General features: G+C 38.7%; 1 long non-coding RNA gene across 1 annotated transcript; it reads left to right on the forward strand.

Moving 5' to 3' along the window:
* Nucleotides 1-6,045: 6,045 nt before the first annotated feature.
* On the forward strand, nucleotides 6,046-11,526 carry LOC118825653. Its single transcript, XR_005008677.1, has 5 exons — nucleotides 6,046-6,108; nucleotides 7,325-7,456; nucleotides 7,725-7,848; nucleotides 10,535-10,646; nucleotides 10,780-11,526. It is a non-coding gene; the product is annotated as an uncharacterized LOC118825653 (long non-coding RNA).
* Nucleotides 11,527-21,632: the final 10,106 nt, after the last annotated feature.

Consider the following 21,632-nt stretch of genomic DNA (forward strand, 5'->3'; position numbering starts at 1 on the left):
TGTGGCTTTTGCTTCTTTCTCTCTGCTGACATGTTTTGGGAATGAACATCTTTATTGTAGGCAAATAAATTATACATTGAATGACTTCTTAGCTCATTCACTAACTAACATAATGAGTAAAAATTGGGCACATACTTTATTTCCTCACTCAGACCGTAGTGTACAGTAATGTGTGTGTGTGTGGATGAACTAACAGACTGTAACACTGCAGCTTTATTCACAGTATTAATAAGAAGATTAAAGTTAGAGATGATCTCACCTGTAGCATCATTACACTCACTAACACTGTCATCTACAGCTCACTTCACTACATCACCTCTTCACTCTTTACTACGTCCTTCTTCATTTTCTTCTTCTTCTTCTTATTTTCACACAGATGGAAAGCACCAGAGAAATGCTGTTTCAGTTTCTATACCAGACCAATCCCTGCATCTCTCCTTACTAAGTACGAAGAAACAAGAATCGACTGTCCACAAGCTGGAGTGATGTAAGTTTCTACCCCCCAACCTTTCTTTAATATTGCAGTAGGAAGACCAGTATTCACTTCTAATTTGTTTGTCACTTTGACATATTGCATATATTCTTATAGCACTTTAATTGAATTGAATTTAAATGGTATCAGGCAGTTATGTTATAGGATTATCTATCAGAAGCATAACAGTTGTTTTTTTTGCAAAATATTTTTGTCAAATGTCAATACCAACGTTGATTTTTTGTTAACCACAGTTTTACCACCCGGATGGGTAGACAAGTGTGCACAGACCCTGGCCTTAAGTGGGTTCGGTGGCGTATGCAAAGCATTGATAGGCTGCACTGCCACAGGGTTAAACCAAACCCGGCCAGTACCTGAGACCTTAACACCTGATCCAGTTAAAGATCCACACAACCATGAAACTGAAGCCCGACCTGCTCCAGAGACGAGTCCTGACCCAACCACAGTTTCAGATGACGTGAAACTGAACCCAAGACCTCAAAACCAGATACAACTCCAGCTACATGTAAATGTGGAACTGAAACCCAAACCCGTCCTGTACCCGAGACCTTCAGGCCTGAGTCAATGAACCAAACTGGTTCTGCAAAATTTGAAACCCAAACACAAATCTCACAGAGCAACACACCTGGACACATTCTTACACAAACTCTTATTTTAGCTTTGCTTGGATGCTATACATATGAATTTATGGATAGAAAGTGCCACAAGTTGAGAGAAACTGATGTTTTACACATCTGTCTGAACTGACGAAAGCAAGAAACGGCCGATGATCTTAAAAAGTCTATTATAAAAAAGCTAGTGCTGTAAATAAAGTGAATCCATTAATTAATAGTATTTTTTCATGATTTGTAATGAACTTCATGACTGCACCCCCTACAGGAGCTCCTAACCTGTTTCTGGGTGTTGTAATCCTGTCTTACATTCATACTGAACTTCTCTCCTCACCATATTTAATATCTAATATAATATAGATGAAAACATACATAATGTTATAATACATAACATAATGTTGGACAAAGGCAGATTACTGAAGCCTTAGTCATTAAGGTGCCATGTAAACAGTGTGTAACACTTCCTATATATTTAGCTAAAATGAGGCAAAATCACTCATAGGCCAAAACAGGACTGATCTCTTGTCTAGTTTTTCTAGAAAATGTGTGGGACTAAGCAGGCACACAAACTATTGTATATTGTGTACATCACATGTGTCAATCTCCAATCATTGTGGGCCAAAACACTGCAGACTTCAGCTCACTGCCTCATTAAACACAGCTAATTCAGCTCATCAGCTAATTAGCAAGGCCTTAATGAGCTGAATTCAGAGTGTTAGATGAGGGTGAACATTGACCTCCACAGCACTTTGACCCAGAAAGTCCCCAGTTTGACATGCATACATGCTTAATTTTGTACAAGAATGCAACTGATTTATGATCCTTGCTTGCTTACACCGACCAGGCATAACATTATGATCACCTCCTTGGCCACCTCCGTGGCCGGAACTGTTGTATAAAGTTAAACATTACAGTTCAACACAAACACTTATGTTCTCTTTCCTGCAGCTTTACCATTCAGAGAGGTCAGACTATCTGTGTAGATCCTGACCTTAAGTGGTTCAGGTCACCATGAGAACAGTTGATCTTCATAGTCAAACTGAAGCTGAAACTCCACCTGCACCTGACACCTTGAGGCCCGACTCATCTACAGATCCACCTGAACATGAAACTGAAGCTCAAACCCCACCTGCACCCAAAACGATAAGACCTGACCCAACTGAGTTTATCTGGTTCTGCCAAATCTTAAGGGCAAACCCTAAAACTTTTCTTCTTGGAACACAGATACATGGACACCATGGACACCAGTGCAGCGGTCCTGATCTGTATCCATATACTGACATCCACTCATAAGTCTGTGTGCGCTCTCAGAAATAAAGGTCCTAGACTGTCACTGGGGCAGTGCCCCTCTTGTCACTGGGGTGGAACCCTCATCTCAGTACCTTTAGTCAGGGAACATAACTGAACCATAATCCACTGAAATGATATGTTCTAAGCTGTACTGACTCCACACACCCCGTCTCGCCTCCAGGCTTTTATTTTACTGTTCTGTTTAAAACATTCGTTTATGAAAAGGTACAAATACGAACTTTTCACCTGGAAAAACTTATTTAAGGTTCACAATCAGACCTTAGAACCACTGTTGAAGCTTTGAGGGAACATTTACATTGTTTGTATCTTGATGAATGGAAAAATGTACCTGCACAGAGGCTTTATTTCTACCTGTACCTACTTATACCCACCTATTTACTACACTCATTTATATTTTTATATTCCACGTTCCACTTCGCAAATCAGAGAAAAAAAAACATCAACCATGAGTTTTGATCGGTCATTTCCATATTGGGCGATTTAATGCAAGCCCAGGGCCCTGGAAATTCAGGGCCTCTAACTGTGTGTGTTTTTTTTAACCCCTGTGTGGTGTTGATGTGTTACTCAGTGGTCTGCTGGACCCACCGCATTATTGTATTTTAAATCAATACAGCCATAACAATTTATGTAAAAATACCAGATGTTCAAAATATCACAAGTGTCCAGCATAGGGTTCTCCTTTAGCAGCTGTAGCCAGTCAGCAGCCTGTCCATGTTGTCCTCCCTCACACACACACACACACAAACACACACACACTAACAGCAGGCCGTGTGGGAGGAGAACAGAGTGAAGGACACAGCACCTCCACACTTTTACTCCCCGCGGGTTCAGCCCAACACCACATGTGTAATATAAATGTGTGGGGGGTGAACAGAGTGAAGGCACTGAAAATGGGTTATTTTATATGTTTTTCACAGAAAATGAGCAAAGGACAAGAATCTGAGGCTGAAATAATAATAAACCGCATTGTTTTTTCTTTTGATAAACATTGAAAACCACAGACCCCAACACCACACAAGGGTTCATTTTACACATTCCTTTATAATATATCACATATTCATGATTTTCTGATTGGCTTTATTTATTCAAAACATCAGCTCTGATGCTGATTGGGTGGCTGTATCAGCTGTATTTGGCTTGAAAGTTGGACCCAGCAAAATGTAAGCCAAAAAAAGTTGAAGAGAGAACGGCGAGCTGCGTTTATTTATTGTTCCACCATTCGAACAGTTCTGCAGGGTTTTAGCCTGAGAAAGGGGGCTATTTGCCTCTTGGCAAACAAACCTTGGTTGCTTTGGAAATGATAATGGCTACTAATGATTACTGATTACTAAGTGACCTCTACCACACACTGGTGGAGAAGCACCGTGGCATCGTGCAGCAGAATGGACCGAGCTCAAGTTCATCTCAATTTCAGGATAGGTTTTCAATGTTATATTCTGCCTGTGCTTGTTTGATCTTAATGGAATAAAACTTTCTCAATATCACATTTAATAAATTTAGTGGATTAATTACATTTGGTATCAGATAATTTATTCTTCACAAACGTGCTGTTTTCGAGTGAACAGGTACGAAGTGAAATGTGACGAGGCTAGTAACGTTAGTAGAGGTGAAAAGGAGGGTTAGCACTTCAGACTGACTGCCTTCTCTGTGAAAATTGAGTGTCTATGGCTTTCAGTGCTCGGTTTCTGGGTTTAAGTTAATGCAGTAATTGAGGAAATGATGAAAGGCAGTGCTGTGAGTTGCTGACTGGCAGCAGCATTTCATGAAAAACAAAAATTTTGAGATGCTGTGTGCTTTTCAGTGTGTAGTAATGTTAAGCATGGTTGTTAGCCATGTGTTCTTAGGTAATTTGATTCCAAACATGGATGCCTTACTTGAATATCCATGTAATTCCATCATTTCAAGCAGGCTTAAAATAGCACACATGAAGCATAGATAACTGTCACCTACATTGTTTCTGCGCACTTCTATTTGATTTGTTTTTGATTAAAGTCTGAAATTGTTTTCTCTCCTCTTTGCTTAATAAAAAAACTACCAGAAAGTCTTCAGATTACATCACTTTAATTACAGATCACATTTGTAATCTTTTTAATCAGTAACCTGTACCAGAATATATGTTTACAGTAACCCTCCCAACCCTGGAGCCTTAACAAACTAACTCACTTTACTTCACACCATCCAGTACATTGTTTAAAACTGTGGTTTACAAATCTATAATAACAAAAACTACAAAGTAAAGCAAAAGAAATCACTGTGTGACATTAACTAACCAAGGATCAGGATCTGTCAGACTGCAGGCTACGTGCTATTGCTACATGCTGTTTTATTCACAGTTTCTGCATAGGACACAAGCTAATGCTAAAGCTAACACTAGCAGACTCACAAGCCCACAATTCATGTTCTGCTGCTTGTCTGACAAAAAACATTCAAATATACAAAAGAAAGAGTGAATTAATACTGTACCAACAAAACGGAGAAGATAATAATCAAGGTTCTCACGCAGATGATGTAGTGATATGTAGCTGTAATTTAGTTCATTACTATTATTTTTAGCTACTATAAATAATTCCCTAACCAATATGAAGTTTTCAGTATCTACTATGAATTATTTAGTAGCTACTATGAATTATTTAGTATCTACTATGAATTATTCAGTATCTATTAATTATTCAGCAGCTACTATGAATTATTCAGTATCCACTATAAATTATTAAGTAGCTGCTATGAATTATTCAGTATCTACTATGAATTATTCAGTAACTACTATAAATGTTTCAGCATCTACTATGAATTATTCAGCTTCTACTATGAATTATTCAGTATCCGCTATGAATTATTAAGTAGCTACTATGAATTATTCAGCATCTACTATGAATTATTCATTGACTACTATGAATTATTCAGCATCTACTATGAATTATTCATTGACTACTATGAATTATTCAGTATCTACTATTAATTATTCAGCATCTACTATGAATTATTCAGTATCTACTATGAATTATTCAGTAACTACTATAAATGTTTCAGCATCTACTATGAATTATTCATCGACTACTATGAATTATTCAGTATCTACTATGAATTATTGAGTATCTACTATGAATTATTCAATATCTACTATAATGTTTCCGTATCTACCATAAATGTTTCAGTATCTACTGTGAATTATTCAGTAATTTCTATGAATTATTCAATATTTACAATGAATTATTAATCACTATACTGGTTCAGTAACTACTATAAATTATTCAGTATCTGCTATGAACTATTATTTAGTAACTGTGATAACATTCAGTAACGGAAGTTCTGTAGTTGTAAGAGTGAAGAGTTGAAGTGGGGGTCTCATACAGACCCTCACAGTTTAACAGATTAACACTGATGTAATGTCACTGATGTTACTGATGTTATTAAGATTATTACTCTGTGAGCTACATTTATTCATGATTTGACAGAACTGCACTTTTCTCCCAACAGCACGTCCTTCTGACAGCATTCATGTTCCTAAAAACAACTGCTTGATGCATAAATACTGAGCACAATTACTGCTTTAGGTAAGGTGAAAAAATGTAAACAGAAATTGATTGTGTGGGTGAATTTCACAATTTTGCCTCTAGGTGGCTCTCATGTTTATTATTTCTCTTCTGTTTTTGCCGAGATTAAACAGTGAGGCCTGTTGGACACTTTGTGAAGGTAAGTTTTGCTCAGTATCCAACAAAAATATCACTTTCTAAAAGCCATCTGAGCTTTAATCCTCTCTGAAAGGGTTCTAGATACATTCAGCAGATGTGCTCCAGTATCATTACATTCTTTATGGAAAGTTACGACCATTATTTTTTCATAAACTGTCACTGTTAGTAGAGATTGTCATGATAAGAGTGACAGCTACTCACAAATACTCTCAACTATATCTGTATGTTTATCTCTCTGTTGTTATCTGTTGTTGTTTAATCTCTGTAGCTGATTTATGATCCTGTTTATCTGTGTATCAGTGTGTTATATAACTCTGTGTGCAGTGTGAGGGTCTGGATCTGACTGTGTGGTGTTTGTTCAGGGAAGTTTGAGAAGCTTCTGTTCAGTTCTGTCCATAAACCAGCTGATTTCACAGCATTTAAACATGTGATTGTGAGTCTGATACAGAAATTAAGTTATAATTAATGAACCTGTGTAAGTAATGAACCGTTAGACTGTGATCTGTGAAAGTGACTCTCCAGTGTTTTCTCGTCTCTCTTTTCCTTCCTCAGTAGGAAAAAAGGGGGTAGTGTAGGCCTGTAATAACTTTGGCAGGAACTCACAGCATTAAAGGGCCCATATCCTGCATTTTCTTGCATTTTATTTTTGCTCAACTTGTAACATTTGTGTGGGTTCTTAGAAAAAAACAGTCATTTCTAAATGACCATTTTTAAAGCCTCTCTTTATCCATACAATTACAGCCTTTAAGACTGATATATGTAAATGAGCTCTGTTCCAATTGGCTGCCCATTCAAAAAAGTAGTCTGGGTTTAAACACTCCTTATAACTTCAGTGTGAGTGGGAAGGGCTGAACTTCTGTTGGCTTAATAAGTGCATATTTATACAGAGCAATAAATACACACTGCTAGCTAGAAAGAACAACAGAACAACCAGTTTACCAGCACTGCATGCCTGCACTTTAAAGGGGTGCAGGATCAGTCTATGGTGGACGTTGGAAAGGGTCTAGATTGGTCCAGGTCGATGTTGTAATTTAAGCATGCAGAGTTTTTTTTAGTTTATTCAAATGTTCTCCTAACTTTAATTCTGTATAGGTTAACCTATAAACTACAGTTTAAGTTGAGCTCACTCAGAAAAACAGTGAATGTGGCAGCCTCCTTATAACCTGAAATTGCTTAAAATTCTAACTGATTTTTACTCTGTTCCTGCCCCAATTTAGTAATTTCCTCTTCCCACCAACAAGATACGACTTACAGTGTGGGGGGCTCCCTCCTCTTAGACTCCTCACTACTCAGAGCTGAGGCATCACCAGGATTCAAACTCATGACCTCCTGAAGTTCACTGCTCTAAGGTGGGCTTAAAAATGTGAAATATAGTTAATATTCAGTCACATTTTGTTCATCAGTATTTCTAGCAGTGACAGTAATTGAAATTCAGCTAATTAACAACAAAGAAGTTTTTAATGACCATTTTATCCACCGTTACTAAGAGTGCCATTAGAGGGTGATATTAGAGCTCATATTGTCTTTTGTTCATTTATCAGTGCTGAGCTTTGTCAGTGCAGAGATGTTTGGCTCAGATTAGAGGCTGAGGGTCAGATGGTATTTTCCTCTTTACAGTTCAGTTCAGATCATAGATCATCATCTCCTGGAGCTGAAGCTGCAGACATGAGCGTCTGTCCTCGTTCTCTCCTCCTGGCTCTGCTGGTCATCCTCTACCTTCAGTCCTGTGCAGAGGGACAGAGTAAGTTAAAGTCCATCTTCGAGTTTTTGGCTCTTTCATACCACAGATTATCCCCTGAATGATTGTATCTGTTGTGATTATATAATTTACTACTTACTTACTTTACTACTTGTTTCATTTATTACTTTCTATTAAGTGTCGGGACAGGGAAACTTGCTGGACAGCACTCCAAAAATGGCCTGCCTCGGTTCACTTACAAGTGGACTGTGGTTTAGTTCACTTGCTTTTTTTGTGATGGTCCGCACCAAATTAGGGAAATCAACATCAGAGCATGATTTTCTCTTCTTCTAGCAGCCCGTCAGCTCTGTAATTTTTACATAATCTCCCTGTTTCAACATCTCACTCTTTGGGCTTATACTATTCCTCCAGCACAAGCTGCTGCTATTATGAGCCATAAAATAATAGTGAAGCAATGCCTTTGGTACATGGATTGTGTAACATACTGCATCAGCATCCTGTTTAGTAACATTCACACTGACAACCAACCATAAAGAAGCAGATATAAAGTAAGTTTTATTATTTTTGTTTTAACTGTGGTACCCAAGGATCTTAGTCCTTTTTTCCTGCAAAGTGGGAGTTTTTTGGCTCAAATTGTGGTGAATATGAGAGCAAAAGGACACATGCATCCCTCAAAAATTTCTTACCAATATACAAACATGTGTCATTTGGGCTTTATTGTAGAGTGAAACCAATCTAACCTAATAAAATAAATACACTGTCACAAAGACCAAACCTCTGGCTTGGACTTTAACAAACAAACTAGATGTGAAAGAACACAGTCTAAGACTCTATTCACACTGCAGATAAAAGTCTTCACATGTGACACAGATTTGTTTTTGAGTTGTGGTGTAAACAGTAAAAAACACACAATCCAAATGTTTCAATTCTGATTTGAGCCTCTTTCATACAGTCAGATCCATAAACATTGTGATGTAGACAAAGTTATTGTTATGTTAGATGTCTACCAGCCCACTGGAGTTAAAATTGAATAGTTTATATGAGCTTTCAGATGTAATTTGCGTCCAAATCAGTTAAACTCTGTAGGAACCACCCCCTTCTTAGGGGCTCAAAAAATGGACAGTTGGCTGCTCAGCAGGCCAGGCATGTGGTCTCCCCTCATTATTTCACCTACAAGCAGATAAAGGTTTAGAGTTGATTTCAATAGCAGCCGTTGCATTTGGAACCTGTTATTTATGTTGTGATATTACAGGGCTGGACAGAGTACTGAAAATCCCTACTTAAGTACTGTTACAATAATTGTAATAAAAGTACACTTACACACACTCTAAGCTGCTTATCCTTCTAGGTCGTGGGGGGGAGCTGGAGCCCAGGGTGTTTCCTGTAAGGACAGTTCACCAGTCCATCACAGGGCAGACAGACAAACATATACATTCACACACACCCCTAGGGGCAATTTAGCATCTCCAACCAACCTGACTGCATGTCTTCAGACAGCGGGAGGAAACCCACGCTAACGCAGGGAGAACATACAAACTCCACACAGAAAGGAGTCGCCCGGCCGGGGAATCAAACCCAGGCCCTTCTTGCTGTGAGGTGACAGCGCTACCTACTGTGCCACCCTAATAAAAATTTGAAAGTATTAAAAAATGAAATTACTCATTTTAGAGTAAACAAGTAGCTTATTCAAAAACTACTTTACTACTAGTAATTTAGTTACTTTTTTGGTGGAATTACTGTGCTATGAGTTTATTGTAAACCTGTAATAGACTAAATTTCCTGAATCACAGCCTTATGTGGTCGTTTACCTCCGAAACTGCAACCGTATCTGAAAGCTATGGGTTGGCAGCTAGGTTAACCGAAATAGCTAACTAAGAGACACTTGGCATTAAGCAAAACATAAATGTCTATTCCATTTCAAATCTGATCACTGAATTGTGAACAGAGTGATTCAGAGTGGTTTGGTGTGAAATGGTTCAGATGTCTTTACAGTGGTGGTGATAGGAACCAGGGGTCGCCATGACTACAACACAAATACGTGTCTTCTGAGTTTTATATGATTGGATTTTAAATATACATTTTAGATTCAAATCTTCTCAAAACTAAACCAATCTGAATGGAGGTCAATGGAATTCCCTTTTTATTTGAGGGCCTTTTTTCTTTTTCTAATAATTTTTGGCATAAACAATAAAGATAACAATTGCTTTTATCAATATGCAGATGACACTCAGCTATAGACTCATTTAATGATCTAGATGCTATTAAACCTGTGATTGTCTCAGAATTTCTACAGTTAAACTGATATAAGAGAGATTTTAGTTTACGAATGAGGCTCATACAATAGATATTCTTTTTTATTTAATGTTATTATTAAGTTTGGGAATTCTCTGGCTGAAAATCTCAGAGCAACTGAAACACTTTTCACACTTATTTAGTATTGTATTTGAACAGATTCTGTGCTTTTTGTTGTTTATCTTACCTAAAATTTTACTGCCTCAAAATCCTGATTTAACACTTCACTTCTTTGCTTTTTATAATAATCTATTGAGAAAATTAACAAAATATAGATAGAAAAATATTGTTACACAATGTAAATGTTTTATATACTATTTAACTGTTGTTTACCTGATCCTTCAATATTTAGGTAAACTGAATTTTATTAAAGCAAAGTTTTATTGTTATGATGATGATGATGATGATGAATATTACTATTACTCTGTTCACACAGATTACAATTCACCAAAGAAATGCTGTTTCAATTTCTATACCAGACCCATCCATATCAGTGCCATTAAAGACTATGAAGAAACGAGACCTGACTGTAGAAGAGCTGGAGTGATGTAAGTTTTCACCCCCTGATCTTTTGCAACAGACGTTTATTGAACTTTAACTTTAATGTCAATTTTATCATCATACATATCATATATATTTTACAGAATTATCACCTTATTTTTGTCTTTTTTTTCCTTCTAGTTTTACCATTAAGAAGAACAATGCTAGGGTGTGTGTGGACCCCGGCTTTAGGTGGGTGAGGCGGGCCATGGAAAAAATTGATGGTGAAATTTTTTTTTGAAATTTCTCCCTAAACTGGACTGTGTGGTTAAATTCTCTCTACATTAATGGGAAATTAGCTCATGTTCTCTTTACACTGTATTTTCTATAATAGTACAGCAGTTTCATTTACTTTGATTTGATCATCTCTGCTCAGACAAAGAAAAAAATATAAAGTAAAATTTAGAAATGAAAGAAATTTAGAACATAAAGATTTAATATATGAATTGTTGTAATTGTTCAAATGTATAAACCATTTTTTATGTTTTGTATAATTTGTTTTTTCTTTACATAATTTTAAATATATATTGAGAAAGCATACAAAATTTTGTATTTTATGAAATTATTACATTTGTAACCTGTACTTGCACACGCACACACACACACACACACACACATATGCACACAAACATAATAAACATTAATTAACAATTAACACAATTTCAAAACTGTGCTGCAAATACAAAATCTGTGAATTTTGTCCATATCAGATACTAAATTATTGCACAATAATATCTTATTTGAATGTTTGAATTTGACATTTTAACTGGGTTCTTATATTATGCTTTATAATAAGTTTTTAATCAAGTAGCTGCATTCCAGTTAAGTTCACACAGCAGCTGAATTCCTTAACACCTGTGCATTAAATCTGTCATAATTTAAACTGAATCTCCCTGTAAATTACAAGTCTTTTTTTAAGTTTATGTTTCAGTAGTATGTATATAGTACATTTCCATAATTTGACTGCACAATATAAGTAAATAATAAAGAAGTAGAAGAAAGTACAAAATGCTGAAATGACATATTGTCCAGTTTTTGTTGTTAGAGAATCTGTTAGACAGAATCTCTCTCCCTCTCTCTCATATATATATATATATATATATATATATATATATATATATATATATATATATATATTAGGGGTGCGGGAAAAAATCGATTCTTAGGTGCATCGCGATGCGGACGGGAACGATTCTGAATCGATTCAGAAATGTCAAAAATCGATTTTCTAAATATTTAATTTATATCGTAATGTTGACGGAACGCAAAAGGCGGAGCTTGGAAGTGGGTAAGTGCAGCGCCCGGACAGTCTGTGGCGGCACATAACAAAAACACTGCTGGATGAGTGAGAAATCCGACCAGCTCCCTCTGCATTAAAGCCAGGTTAGGTCAGGAGTCACAACACAAATGATCAGAAGAGACATTTTGACCTTTCAACAAAATCAAACCAACTTGGGAGCCACAACATTTAATGTCCAGTATGTCTCAGTATGTGATAATGTCCTAGTTTAGGCTAAACAATATAAACGAGAGTGCAGATTTACTCCGCTCTCCTTTAAGCTTTAGCTATAGCCGCTTTTCCTCCATCTCCGCCGGAAAACTTTTCTTCAAAAAGTTGAATAGTTTCTTGTAAAATGTCTTTCAGCTTTCGGCTGTTTTACGAGGCTGAAGTCGCTTCTCATTCTCCAGCTTCTTGCTGAACTTTCCAATTCCACCTTAAATTCTGACTGAGACGCTGAATGTAATTGTGGCACCATTTAAGGTGGAACAGGAAAATTAGAAAGAGAAGCGACTTCATCTTCGCAACTTTTTAGTGTTTGACAGTCTCTCGTTGCAGATTTAACGTACCAGGAAACCAACTGCGCTGCTTATAAATGCGAATAAGTCCATTCATATCTAAATGTTCGTCTGTCTTTCTCTTTTCCTTTTTTGTTTGCTAATATTTTCACCTCATTTCACCGTAACAGCGCATTTTATCACAGATGAGTGGCAGCAGTGTCTCGTGCTCCAAACCAGAGCAGTGAATGAGAGCCTTCCAGTTCACTTGCCACGTCACACATTTAATTTATTAAGAAAAGATATTGGATGTAAATGCATTATGGATCATTACAAATACTTTGTTTTAAAACTACCAAGTCCTCACACAGTAAGAAAATAGAAAACATGTATAGAAAAAAAAGATGCATCGAGATGCATCGCAAATCATTTTATAATCGCATCGCAGCTCTCTGAATCTGAATGAGGCGCCTAAAGATTCCCACCCCTAATATATATGAAAAAAAAAACATAGTAATGCCACATTTTATTAATATAATAATAATAATAATAATAATAAGAGTAATAGTAATTGTGTATTAAAATGTGTGGTAGTGTGCTCTCTGTAGAGGATGTGTTCACTCATTTACACTTAGAGAAGCAACAAAACGTTATTTTTATTTTAATTATTTTTTTATTTTATTGTTTGCACAATAAGGACGAAAGAGGAATCATGAAGGATGGCAAAGAAAGTAAAAAAACAACAACAACAAAGACCAGAAAGTACTTGTACTTGTACTTTCTGTTTTTTTTTAATATTTGTTTTTGCAGGAAAAAAAACAAATATGAAATGAATAAAAATAAACAGACAAAAATAAACACAATAAACACAAACTGTTTGACCAGGGACATTAGGGCACCAAAACTTTTGCACATGACTGTAGATACATGCATACAGGGCTGTACAAAAGTCACATAAAGGGGGACCGGTTCACACTGTCAGATAGCCTTGATCAATTTTTCAGCCTCTAAAAAGATTCAGAACAACAATCATAACTAGAAAAGTGCATTTCTTAAAGGAAACGCAGAATGGTTACTATGGGAGTTTATAGGAGGAACAAGGGATGAAAAAACTACACATAGAGGAGTGTGGGTCAGTATGGCTGTGGATTAGAGCTTGGAGACCTGACCTGAATGCATGCATGTACTTTGGTGGCTGTTGAGAAAAAGACAGAGTTAAGTGAAGGAATAAACATTGCTGGTGTATAGGTGAAAATGTATGGGACTCTATGGGAGGAACGAGGGGTGAAAAAATGAGAGAGAGGAGTGCGGGTCAGTATGGCTGTGGATTAGAACTTGGAGACCTGCCCTGAATGAGTACATGTACTTTGGTGGCTGTCGGGAAAAAGACAGATTGAGGCTTTGTTGGGTTAGAAACTGAATGGAACTCTATGGGAGGGACGAGGGATGAAAAAACACATAGAGGAGTGCGGGTCAGTCTGACTGTGATTTAGAGCTTGGGTACCTGCCCTGAGTGAGTGCATGCATTTCGGTGTCTTTTTGACAATGGAAAAACAGCTAAGGTTTGGGCAAAAATGAATGGGACTCTATAGGAGGAATTAGGCATGAAAAAAATGACAGAGAAAGGAGTGCGGGTCAGGATGGCTGTTGATTAGAGCTTGGGACTGTGCCCTGAGTGAGTACATGCATTTCTGTGGCTGTCGGGCAAAGAAGTAATAGAGTATGAGTGGTGGCGAAAATTAATGGGACTCAGTGAGAGGAACGAGGGGTAAAAAAAAATGACAGAAAGAGGAGTGCAGCTCAGAATGCCTTTGGATTGGAGCTTGGGAACCTGCCCTGAATGAGTACATGTACTTTGGTGGCTGTTGGGAAAAAGACAGATTGAGGCTTTGTTGGGTTAGAAAATGAATGAGACTCTAGGGGAGGAATGAGGGATGAAAAAATGACAAATAGAGGAGTGCGGGTCAGTATGGCTGTGGATTAGATCTTGGGGACCTACCCTGAATGAGTACACGCATTTTGGTGACTGTCGGGCAAAGAAGTAATAGAGTTTGAGTGGTGGCGAAAATAAATGGGACTATATGGGAGGAATGAGCGATCATAAAATGACAAATAGAGGAGTGTGGGTCAGTATGGCTGTGGATTAGATCTTGTGGACCTACCCCGAATGAGTACATGTACTTTGGTGGCTGTTGGGAAAAAGACAGATTGAAGCTTTGTTGGGTTAGAAAATGACTGGGACTCTATGGGAGGAATGAGGGATGAAAAAACGACACATAGAGGAGTGCGGGTCAGTGTGGCTGTGGATTAGAGCTTGGAGATGTACCCTGAATGAGTACACACATTTTGCTGACTGTCGGGCAAAGAAGTAATAGAGTTTAAGTGGTGGCAAAAATGCATGGGACTCGAGGGATGGAATAAAACGACAAATGGATGAGGGTCAGAACAACAGTGAATTCAAGCTTGGAGGCCGGCCCTGAGAGAGTGTATGTGAAACTGTGTCGTTCGGGCAAGCAGAAGTACCTTAGATTGGCATGCAATTTTACACCCCTTTCATTCTTTATAGGGAAAAATTCTGCAAAGTTCCATCGCTACATTGACTCTGTGCATCTGATCAAAAAGCTGTATACAAGCACGCAGCACACAATCAGGCCGGACAATCTGGAGTTGGAACAGTGTTGATATCTTGAAAACTGCGAGTTGGCTGTGTTGAGTGTGTATGGAGTGGGTGCGTTGAGTGTGTGTGTTTGTTAGGTGTGTTTAGTATGTGCTGTGTGTTAATTGGGTGGAGTGTGTGTGTGGTGTGTTAATTGTGTGTGTGTGTGTGTGTATGGGTGTGTTGAGTGTGTGTGGGTCTGTTGAGTGTGTGGTGTGGGGTGTTTAGTGTGTTTATTGTGTGTGGGGTGAGGTGTGTATTGTGTGTGGTGTGTTGAGTGTGTGTTGTGTATTTATTGTGTGTGGTGAGGGTGTGTTGAGTGTGTGTTGTGTGTTTATTGTGTGTGGGGTGAAGTGTGTTTGTTGAGTGTGTGTTGTGTGTTTATTTACCTTAAATTCTGTGCCACCTTCATTTTATTGCAATGTTAATTGTAGTTCCACCTTAAATTCTGTGCCATCTTAATTTTAGTGCTACCTTAAAGAGAGTTCCACCTTAAATTCTGTGCCTTCATAAATTTAGTGCGATGTTAACTGAAGTTCCACCTTAAATTCAGTGCTAACATAAATGCAGTTCCACCTCACTTTCAGTGTCAGTGTAAACTCAGTGCTACCTTAAAAGAAGGTCCACCTTAAAATTCAGTGCTACCTAAGTGTAATTCCACCTTAAAAGCAGTTCCACCTTAACAAATCATTGTGTGTGCTGACACTGCTGAGCATTTGGCTGTGAGCATGTGAGACACTGGGCTCCATGCGTGAGTTTGTATGTGTGTGTGAGACAGGGGCCCATTGTGACATCGCTGTGGCATGTTGCCAACATTTCGGTGACATCTGATCAAAAAGCTGTATACAAGCATGCAGCACACAATCAGGCCGGACAATCTGGAGCTGGAACGGTGTCGATATCTCGAAAACTGCGGGACGAGTTACGCAGCAAAGAAATGGCAGAAAAATAAGAATAAAAAGAAGAATATAAATTGCTAAAGCAATGCGCAACTATAAGAAATATTGTGCTAAACCTCTGAAGATATTGAGCTTTTTATTGTAGAGCCTATAAAGCTTGATCTCCCAGAGTTCACTGGGACTGCTACAGCTGGTGGGGGTGTGGCTAATGCCACTGTTGATTCCACTCCTGTAATGCTGAATGAGTCTGACGTTGCAGCTGGTCTAGCAAGAATCCAGCTGAATAAGGCTGCAGGTCCTGAAGGTCTAAGGGGGAGGATACGTAAGAGCTGTGTGTTTCAGCTTAAATCTGTTCTTACTAAACCTTTCCAGCACTTGTTTGATGAACATGTAGCTCCCCAGTTATGGAAATTATCCATAAGTAGACTCGTCCCTAAAAGACTGGCAGTGTGTCCCAATTCAGGGGCTGGGTCCTTCGAAGCACGCAGTCTACAAAGGCGTGTCCTTCGAAGGCTACTTAGACTTGCAAAGGCTGAACTGAAATGAGACAGTCTGCTCTACGGCGGATTTTCTGTTTGCGTCACAGCGCAGCTGTTCCTGCCCTTACCGCTGCGTCACGAAACACCACCCCTGTCAAGTTCTTTTAAAGTTTGTTAATGATGGAGCCAGAAACTTGATTTTAGTTGTTTATTTTTTCATTTATTAGAGCTGGAGATGCTTCACTGCCTGCTACTGATAAGATGCTGGCTAACATTAGTATTGTTAGCCATTTGCCTCAGTTTAAACCCAATACTTATATTTATATATATTTAATTTATATTTAAAAGTGTCTCTTTAGCCGCCGTTCGCATCTCTGTTAATGCCGCCATGTCCTTGAATCCTCGTCGGCACGCAATGAACCTCGGGATATGTTGGCTGGTGAAGGATTGACCCATTGGATCCTTTGTTGCCATGGAAAAGAAGAACACATTCCTTAGCCACATATGTAGGAGGCTTCAAAATGGAACAGCCTAGTCGCGCTGCTGTGACTCAATCGGCCTTCAAATGCAGCTTCCGAAGGACACAGCCCCTGAATTGGGACACACTGTATGGCTTCCCAGTTAAATCATCATGGACCTGTTACACTGACCAGTGTTTGTATAGGCGTGTGGAGAGGGTCATAGTTACCTATTTAAAATGATCTGTTGGCAATTGTATTGACTCAGTTTGCATATAGACCTGGCCACAGATCTGGAGATGCAGCTCTCACCCTGCTGAATACCTGGGTTAGGTAGTAATGGACATATAACGGTATGAAATGAAATGTGTAAATAATCATTATTTGTAACTAAGACAATCAGGTCCCACTGAGTTTTCATATGGAATTAATACCTTTTTAACTTGTAGATCACATTGATTTCTATTGAACTGCTGAAACTGCTGAGAGCTGATTGGGGACCGTCTACAAATTACCATCATCAAAGTCCAAGCACGACACACCAATGCGAAGCCTCATGAGCCAATAAGAGCCTTTTAGTAGACAGAACAAAAATGATGGGCAGTTAGAATTTTTAGAGTGATCTCTATTGATGATTGTTGTTGATGAGGGGTCTCAAAATAAGATTTCTATCAGATTTGATCTTTTAGCAAAATAACAGATTTTTAACAAATAAGACAAATAAGGAAAAGTCTCAGCAGAGCAGTACAGTTTTAACTATACTGCTTTTGATACAATGTACTGGATCCTTCCACATTCATTACTTGTCTCTCTGTGTTTTAGTCTAAGATGATGTAGGCTGTGTTGAGCTGGTTTGGTCTTCATGCTAAAAGCTGAGTTGTGGTTTAAATGAGTTAAGCAGTCTAATAATGGATATGTGAGCAAGAGCGTGTCAAACTGAGACAAGATTGAAGTTTACTTGAGACCTTGGTAGTGGTACAGAAGGCGTGGTCAGAACCAGAGAGCAAGAGAACCAAAACAAAAGGGACATCCAGAGAGTAAACTAAAGACCAGTCCAAGTTCAAAAACCAAAAGTTCAGATGGTTATCAGCAAACAAGGGCAAAGACAAAAGGGCAGGTCAAAACACAGAAAACAGGCCATACACAGAAGGACTTTCACAAACAAAGAACACTCAGTACGCTACGGGAGGTGTTGGCAATGCTTCACAAACTACTAGACTAAAGCCTGGATTTATATACTAACTGACTGATGGAGTGTAATGACTAAAAGGTGAGACAGCTTAGAATTCCGGTGTGGAGGAATGCTGGAATGAATGTTCATTGGTTGAAGGCAATGGGATGAGAGTCATGTGATCTCCCAATGACTCATGGTAGTTGTAGTCCTCTAGACAGTCTGAGGTGTCCTCTGCAGGAGGCGTGACGCTTTACTTATTTAATTACTTTATGTACCACTAATATACATTAATGGATGTTAGCACTACCGCCCCCATCCCCCCAGTTCTTTGACCCCTCCATCCCTTTAGAATTTTTTTTTTCCAATTCAACCACTGGTTGCTGGTAAGTACATTAATTTGGCGGTGCTGGTACACAGTTCTTAGCTATCTCCCACAGAAACTACTTTTCTTTCCTTTGTTACAAGATGACTCAATCTCGTAACACAGTCCTTACTGCCTGCCAACTGGCGAGCTCGGCCCGCCCTCACACAGCGCACAGCAGCTTCTGGAACAGGAAGAGTGTGTTCAGTGTTGTGTCTGGAGGAGGAAGAGTGTGTTCAAGTTGTGGTGAAGATGCTGACCGGACTTTCAGGAATGACTCTGGATCAAACTGATACGGCAGAACCGACGCCGCAGGAAAAATAGCCACACCAGTGATCCAGTTCTTTTCAAGGCTCATTGGTAAGAACAAAGGTACACTAAGTTGGATTTGAGAGCCGTTCTGTTTATCATTGTGCCCTGAATTCCTCATTCCAGTCTCGTTCCAGTCACATAAAAATCTCACGTTAGTCACCTCACCAAAGCCAGCAACTCTGTTATGTAACACTATTCCTATTTATATTAAAAGAATCCTTAATGCTTACGCATATCTGAAATAAACTGCATCCGACCCCTAAGGAATTCCTAACTGGATAGTTTACAAACACCTTTCAAAAGGTCGGGGCGGCGTAACTCCCCCCTCGCTCCAGACCCACTACGCATACCTTATTCATTCATGCTTGATTTGTTTTTTAATGCAACAAAAAAACATCCAACATTATCCCAAACCTCTAATTTCCCTATACCAATATCCCCCCACACCCCTATCACCACATTAACACTAATACATACAAAATCAGCATTCAACATACACCTCGGCTAAAAGTTCGTTTCGTTTTATCATTTCTTTATATAACCAAAGTTCACAATGTCCAGTCCATCATCAGCAAAGCACGGGGCAGCAGAGAGCGAGAGAGAGTCTGGGAGATACGGCGTCTCCCCTTTAAACCCAGTAGCTCACCGACCGTTTTCAACGTGAAGCAATGGAATTCCTTGAAACGAGAAGCTCCGTCGACCCTCCGATGATCCGCCTCAGCGCCAAGAGTCCGTACTTCCAGAAGCAAAAACAGCGTTACCGTGTCCAGTGAACGACATCCAAAACAACCGGCGGCCGTCTACCTTCCAAACACCTCGCTCTTTCCAACTCCGCTCCTCTCCTCTGTCTCCCCCTCTCTCCCGACGTGCAGTGTACTTTCTGTTTATCTCTGCAGGAGTCCTCCCATTGGCCAGATCGGTCCTGACGTCAGCCCGCACGGCAAAAATTACAGTACTACATATACATTTAAGAGAGCAAAATAATCACCATTATCATCAAACATAATTTGATTTCCCCTCTATATAACATGGTTCATTTAGAAAAAAGGATAGGCATCCAAACTTTAGTTATAGACCATGGGACTTTGTCACAGTTATGCCATCACTTTTTATATTGCATATATAAAATCATCTACAGAGTCTGCAAATTTTTATAACCCAGAACCTCAGAATGGCATAAAATGGCCCTATGAATGGCAAGCAAGGAATATTTGCAGAATATTTTGGCTTGAAGTAGATGTCCATCATGTGGACATTATATGGACCTGCCTTTTGATAAGGCGTTATACAGTGAACAATGGGTGAAGTTAATAAACACTGTTTGATAATATGCTGATATGGAACCACTGTGTCTTCTTGATATGAAGAAGACACAGTGGTTCCACACAAACTGTTGGGTTAATTTAAGGCTGTATTTGACTACAGCCTTGCCTCACACATGGAATGATTTTGCTAACAGTTCACTAAGCCTCATTATGTCTTGCTTGCAACAATCCACATCTCAGAGATCAGCCTCACCTGATTATTGAGTTCTTTCACCTGTTTTTGGATTAAAAAACACCCCCCAAGTCAATTGGACATGGGGGCAGCGGCTCACGGACACAATTGATCATCGAGTTTTGGAAGGTTCTAGTGAGCTGCATGAACATGAACTTAAAAACAAAACCTGGCTTGTATCAGAGACCCTGACCCAGTTACAAATACACATAACCATGAAACTTAAGTCCCACCTGCATCAAAGCCCCCGAATCCTGACTCATAACCCGAGCCAAGTACAGTTACACACGAGTGTGAAACTGAAATCTGAACCTGTCCTGTACAGGAGACCTCCAGGCCTGACTCAGATGAGCCCAACTGGTTCTGCCAGATTAATTCCCAAACTCAAAAACCCTCCATTTATTTTTTTGTTCATTTTTTTGAACAACACACACATGGACATATTCTTCCATGTTTAAGATGCTTATTATGACTCATTCATGGACAGATGCCATGTGTTAAGAAAAAATGATGTTTCATATGTTTCAAATTAGGAAACAGCCGATGACTTTAACAAATCTATTAAAATATAAAAATAAAAATTAATGCCATAAATAAAGATAATATTTGAATAAATTGTTTTATTTAATTAATAGTATGTATTCTTTTTCTGTCATGATTTGTAATAAACTTCATACCTGTACCCCCTGCAGGATCTCCTCACCTGTTTCTGGATGTCCTAATCGCTGTAAATTGATCAAACTGCGAAATGTAGTACTGCATTCATCTTACAAATGTAGAGGATGTTTAACACCATTATTACTTCTATAGGCTGGTAAATACCTGTATTGTATTTTTCATTTTAAAAATACAAGTAGTCATGAAATTGAATAGAGTATAAAACAAGCTTACTGCATAGATGATTATAACAGGCTAAAGCTAGCAAGGCTAAGACAGCTAAGACCACAGCAAGCCAGAAACCAAACAAATGAGCCCAGGGATGAGACATAGGTCACATGATGCCCAGACCTGATAACAAACTTTGTTGCACTGCTTTTAAAGTCCAAGCTCCACCTCCTTGGGCTCAACTCTGCAAGCTGATTGATCAAATGACATCCAGGAAGTGATGGTGACTGACACCCCAAGGAAGACAGTCAAAAGAGAAAGAGAAGGGCAGCTGAGAGGGGAGAGAAAACAAATACATGTGCAAGGCACTAGTTTTTTTAACAGGACACATGCATTGAAATGATCTGAATTTGAGAGGTGTGCAGGTTACATGCATCTAGTCCACCACTCAAGCTAATCTTCTCCTCATAGCGTTTTCTGGAGACGCATCTAAATGGTCTACATATCTTCATCTTTTTTGGTAGTGATTCTGGTCTATTTGACTTGGTCTTTGTCCA

This window comes from Colossoma macropomum, unplaced genomic scaffold (genome assembly GCF_904425465.1).
Source record: "Colossoma macropomum unplaced genomic scaffold, Colossoma_macropomum, whole genome shotgun sequence".
Classification (NCBI taxonomy): domain Eukaryota; kingdom Metazoa; phylum Chordata; class Actinopteri; order Characiformes; family Serrasalmidae; genus Colossoma; species Colossoma macropomum.